This window comes from Tachyglossus aculeatus, chromosome 7 (genome assembly GCF_015852505.1).
Source record: "Tachyglossus aculeatus isolate mTacAcu1 chromosome 7, mTacAcu1.pri, whole genome shotgun sequence".
In the NCBI taxonomy this organism is placed as follows: domain Eukaryota; kingdom Metazoa; phylum Chordata; class Mammalia; order Monotremata; family Tachyglossidae; genus Tachyglossus; species Tachyglossus aculeatus.
Window position 1 is genome coordinate 20424387 of NC_052072.1, and position 6532 is coordinate 20430918.

Consider the following 6532-nt stretch of genomic DNA (forward strand, 5'->3'; position numbering starts at 1 on the left):
CCTCTCCTCAATGACTTCCAGTGACTGCCCATCTGCTCCTGTATCAAAACAGGAACTTCTCGCCATTGGCTTTAAAGCCCTCAACCCCCTTGCCCCTTCCTATCTTACCTCACTGATTTTTACTACAACCCAGCCCACTCACTTCTCTCCTCTAACACCCACCTACTCACTGTATCTTGATCTCCTCTATCTCACCACCAACCCCTTGCCCACATCCTCCCTCTGGCCTGTAACTCCCTACTTCTTCATATACGACAGACCACCCCTCTCCCCATCTTCAAAGTCTAATTAAAATCACATCTTCTCCAAGAGGCCTCCCCCAACTAAGGCCTCATTCCCCTACTCCTTCCCCTCTCATCATCAACCTGGCACTTGGATTGAACCCTTTAAGCAACTGATTTTCACCTCACCTTCATTCCCCCAGCACTTATGTTCATATTTATAATTTGATGTCTATCTCTCCATCTAGACTTTAAACTCCTTGTGGGCAGGGGGAATGTCTTCTAACCCTACTGTATCCTCACCCAAGCACTTAATACAGTGACCTGCCCACAGTGAGTGCTGAATAAGTACCACTGACCAATTAATTAATTTGTCCCAGTGGCAGCTGAGAATCTGGGTGGTTAAAATTTCAAGGGCCTCAACCCTCCCTTCTTCAGAAAGGGGACTAGAAGGCAAAGCTGTAATAATAATAATAGTATTTGTTAAGCACTTACTACGTGCCAGGCACTGTACTTAACGCTGAGGTAGATACAAGCAAATCAGGTTGGACTTGTTCCCTGTCCTATGTGGGGCTCGGTTTCAATCCCCATTTTACAGATGAGGTAACTGAGGCACGGAGAAATGAAGTGACTTGCCCAAGGTCACACAGCAGACAAGTGGCAGAGTCAGGATTAGAACCCATGACCTTCTGTCTCCCAGGCTGTAGTTGGTGGGACTGAGGTACCAGAGAGGCAGCGTGGCTCAGTGGAAAGAGCCCGGGCTTTGGAGTCAGAGGTCATGGGTTCAAATCCCAGCTCCGCCAATTGTCACCTGTGTGATGTTGGGCAAGTCACTTCACTTCTCTGTGCCTCAGTTACCTCATCTGTAAAATGGGGATTAAGGCTGTGAGCCCCTTGTGGGACAACCTGATCACCTTGTAACCTCCCCAGCACTTAGAACAGTGCTTTGCACATAGTAAGTGCTTAATAAATGTTATCATTATTATTATTATTATTATTACCAAACAAAAGCTTGGGACCCCAAGTTCATGCACAGGGGTCCACAGCCAGCAGGACTGGGGCTCAGTGAGGGGCCTGCGTGGAGGGCCTACTCAATGGTATTTATTGAGTGCTTAGTTTGTGCAGAGCACTGTACTAAGCACTTAAGAGAGTACGATAGAGTTGAGTAAACCCAGCCGCTGACCATTATAGTCTAGGGTGGGAAACAGACCATAAAATAAATTACAGAGGGGAATGGCAAGAGTCTTAGAAGCAGCATGGCCTAGTGGATAGAGCACAAGCCTGGGAGTCAGAAGGACCTGGGTTCTAATGCCAGCTGCACCACTTGTCTGCTGTGTGACCTTGGGCAAGTCACTTCACTTCTCTGAGCCTCAGTTACCTTATCTGTAAAATGGGGATCGTGACTGTGAGCCCTATGAGGGACAGAGACTGTGTCCAACCTGTTTTGCTTGTATCCACCCCAGCACTTAGTACAGTCCCCGGCATATAGTAAGCGTTATATTATTATTATGGATATGTACATAAGTACCATGGGGCTAGGGTGAGTATCAGAGTGCTTAGAGGCCTTCCCTGGCACTCTATCCCTTCTGCACCATCTATACACTTGAATTTGTGACATTTGGGCATTTGTCCCTACCCTCAGCCCCACAGAACTTATTTTATGGTATTTGTTAAGTCCTTATGATGATGATGATGGTATTTGTTAAGCACTTACTATGTGCCAAGATGTGTTCTAAGCGCTGGAGTAGATACAAAGTAATCAGGTTGTCCCACATGGGGCTCACAGTCTTAATCCCCAATTTACAGATGAAGTAACTGAAACACAGAGAAGTTAAGTGACTTGCCCAAAGTCACACGGCTGACAAGTGGCGGAGCCGGAATTAGAATCCATGACCTCTGACTCCCAAGCCCGTGCTCTTTCCACTGAGCCATGCTCCACCTCACTGCTTATGACGTGCCAGGCGCTGTACTAAGCACTAAAAATCAGTGAGTGTACTGATACACTCTAATTAGGTTGGATGCAGTCTACGTTTCACGTGGGGCTCACAGTCTTAATCACCATTTCACAGACGAGGTAACTGAGGCACAGAGAAGTTCAATGACAGTAGACTAATGGCAGAGCTGGAATTAGAACCCAGGTCCTGACTCCCAGTTCTGCGATCTTTTCCACTATGTTATGCTTCTTCCCCGTACATCGGTACATATCTACATGTCCATATTTACAAACGATATATTATAAATCATTTAATGCCCGTCTCCCCCACTAGGCTGTAAGCTCCTTGTGGGCATTGAATGTGTCTACCAACTCTTATTATACTGAACTCTCCCAAGTGCTTAGTACAGCACTCTGCAATCAATCAATCAATCGTATTTATTGAGCGCTTACTGTGTGCAGAGCAATGCACTAAGCACTTGGGAAGTACAAGTTGGCAACATATACAGACAGTCCCTACCCAACAGTGGGCTCACAGTCTAAAAGGGGGAGACAGAGAACAAAACCAAACATACTAACAAAATAAAATAAATAGAATAGATATGTACAAGTAAAATAGAGTAATAAATATGTACAAACATCTATACATATATACAGGTGCTGTGGGGAAGGGAAGGAGGTAAGATGAGGGGGATAGAGAGGGGGATGAGGGGGAGAGGAAGGAAGGGGCTCAGTCTGGGAAGGCCTCCTGGAGGAGGTGAGCTCTCAGTAGGGCCTTGAAGGGAGGAAAAGCACAGCCCTGCAGAGGTGATACAGAGGCACAGGTGACTAGGGAACATAAGGGCTGAGTCGGAAGGCTTCTCGGAGGTGGTGTGATTTTCTAGGAGGGCTTCGAAGGAGGGGAGAGTGGTGGTCTGCCGCATGTTCCAGGCCCGAGGGAGTCTGTGGGCAAGGTGCCGGTGGAGGGAGAGGTGAGAACGGGATAGAGACCAGAGGAACGGAGAGAACGTTTTCCACTGGCAGACGGGGAGGCCCTCTGTCCGGTCGGTTTTCTTTTCTGGCCCTAGAGTTGGTCCGCCCCATTCCACGGGAAGTTGACTTTCCACTTCAAAGGGCGAGGAACATCGTGTGAAGGCCTCCACGGGCACATGCCCTTCCCTGGGCTCAGGATGCAGCCCCCACTCACTAGTCTGTGTGGCACAATATCCTCGCGTCTGAAGAGTTCCAGCACCAGCCTGGCACGGGCCCAGCGGGCCGGGACCAGTGGGTGGCCGGAGCTCGGGGAAGAAGGCGGTCTTCCTCCGGGCCCTGGGGCAAAGCGCCTTGGGGAAACAATGCCGTTCTGCTACACCGCCCCAGCCCCCAGAGCTAGCTGAGGGGCCCGTGACTGATGGGCCTGGGAACTGACAACCCATGAATGGAGAACCAACAGGCTCGCTCTAAATAATAATAATAATAATAGTATATTATATATGAGAAGCGCTATGGCGTAGTGGATAGAGCACGGGCCTGGGAATCGGGTCATGAGTTCTAATCCCGGCTCCACCGCTTGTCTGTGTGGCCTTAGGCAAGTCACTTCACTTCTCTGTGCCTCAATTGCCTCACCTGTAAAATGGGGATTAAGACTGTGAGCCCCATGTGGGACGGGGATTGTGCCCAACCTGATTAACTTGTATCTACACCAGTGCGTAGAACAGTGTTCGGCACACAGTAAGCACTTACCACCACAATTATTATTTATTAAAGCAAGTAGATAAATATTATTTATTTATTGTCTGTCTCCCCCTCTAGACTATGAGCTCATTATGGGCAGGAATATGTCTGTCTGCTGTTTTATTGTACTCTCCCAAGCGCCTAGTACAGTGCTTTATTCACAGTAAGCGCTCCATAAATACAATTGAATGACTGCATGAATGAATGAATGAATACCTACTAAGCATTTATTATGTGCCAAGCACTGTTCCAAGTGCTGGGATAGAAACAGGTGAATCAGGTTGTTCACAGTTTCTCTCTCACCTTGGGCTCAAACTCTTAATCCTCATTTTTCACAGATGAGGGAATTGAGGTACAGAGAAGTTGATTTGCCACCCTCCCTCTCACCTGTTAATAATGACTGTGGTATTTGTTAACGATGATGATGGTATTTGCTAAGCGCTTACTACGTGCCGAGCACTGTTCTAAGCACTGGGGGGGGCGGGTACAGGTAATCAGGTTGCCCCACATGGGGCCCCCAGTCTTAATCCCCATTTCACAGATGAGGTAACAGGCACAGAGAAGTTAAATGACTTGCCCAAAGTCACACAGCTGACAAGTGGAGCAGCTGGGATTAGAACCCAAGACCTCAGACTCCCAAGCCCGTGCTCTTTCCACTGAGCCATGCTGCTTCTCTAAATGTGCCAAACACCATTATGAACACTGGATTTAGGTACGAAATCATCAGGTCCCACACGGGGCTCGCAGTTCAACTCTGCTGAGAAGCAGCGGGGCCTAATTCATTCAATCATATTTATTAGGTGCTTACTGTGTGCAGAGCACTGTACTAAGCGCTTGGGAAGTACAAGTTGGCAACATATAGAGATGGTCCCTACCCAACAGCAGGCTCACAATCTAGATGGGGGAGACAGACAACAAAACAAATTAACAAAATAAAATAAATAGAATAGTAAATATGTACAAGTAAAATAAATGGAGAGCATAGGCCTTGGGAGTAAGGACCCAGGTTCTAATCCAGGCTCTGCCACTTGCCTGCTGTGTGTCCTTGGGCAGGTCACTTCCCTTCTCTGGGCCTGTTCCCTCATCTGTAAATCATCATCATCAACATCAATCGTATTTATTGAGCACTTACTGTGTGCAGAGCACCGTACTAAGCGCTTGGGAAGTACAAGTTGGCAACATATAGAGACAGTCCCTACCCCACAGTGGGCTCATAGTCTAAAAGGGGATTAAGACCATGAGCCCCGTGTGGGATATGGACTATGTCCAACCCAACTCCCCCAGTGCTTAGTGCAGTCCAGTCACTGTCTTACGTATCAGCTGTCTTCATCAGCTCTTCTCCAGTTTGCCCTCTTTGCTCCCCCCAAGGCCCATCCCCTTCTAACTGTATCTCGCTTTCAACTCTCCTGCCTCTGCCCCCTCATTCATGCTGTTCCCGGGTCTGGGACTCCCCACAGCCCCAAAGCAATCCCCAATTGCTCCTTAACAACAACAAATATATAAACAAATGCCCATCACCTTCAGGTCCCCACCCTCTACTGATTCCCATCAATCAATCAATCATTGGTATTTATTGAGTGCTTACAGTGTGCAGAGCACTGGATGAATTGGGAGAGTGCAATAAAATAGGGTTGGTAGACTCACCCCCAAACCCTCTCTTGACATTTTCAATCACTCAGTGACATTTATCAAGTCCTTCCCCTGGGAGGAGAACTGTACTAAGCACTTGGGAGAGCACAAATTGGGTAAGATAATGTCCCTGCCCCCACAGATTTTATTCCTGAGAACCTATGTAGTACCTAGGTATATTTATGTATTCAATTATTTATTCAGCTATTTCACCCTTATGTACGTGTGTTCCTTACTGATTATTGCTTCCTCGCCCCCACGTGAATAATTTCTGCCTGCTGTCTCCTTGAGACTGCATACTCCTCAAGGGCAGGGAATGTGTTTCCTTGCTTCTGTGACTGTTCTCCGTCACGAGAAGCAGTGTGGTCTAGCGGAAGACCTGGGTTCTGATCCCGGCTCTGCCGATTGCTTACTGTGTGACCTAGGGCAAGTCGCTCAACTCCTCTGGGCCTCGGTTCTCCTGTACTCCCTCCTATTTAGACTGAGCCCCATGCAGAACAGGGATTGTATCCTTCCTACTTAACCTGTATCTACCTCAGCACTTAGAACAATGTTTGATGCACAGTAAGTGCTTAGCAAATATCATAAAACAGGGCTAAGAACAGTGCTTAGTACTCAGTAGGTGCTCAATAAATACCACTGATTGCCCAATCGAAGGAAGGTGCTGGGGGCTGGGGCTTGGGAGGAGGGCAGGGCTGCAGTAGCTGGGAACAAATGGTCCGGGGAGAAGAGAAGGGGGCCACTGAGATCTGGTTGGGAACAGCCTGGTTCTACTGGTCTCCTCTGAATTGCCACTCTGAATTAATACTTATGTGATTTGTTAAGTGCTCGCTATGTGTCCAGCACTGTTCTAACCGGTGGGGAAGATACGAGTTAATCAGGTCAGATACAGTCCCTGTTCTACTCGGGGCTCGCAATCCAAGAAGAAGGGACAGCAGGTACTGAATCCCCATTTTGCAGATGAGGGAACTGAGCCACAGAGAAGCCAAGTGACTTGCCCGAGGTCACACGACAGGCACGTGGTGGAGCCGGGACT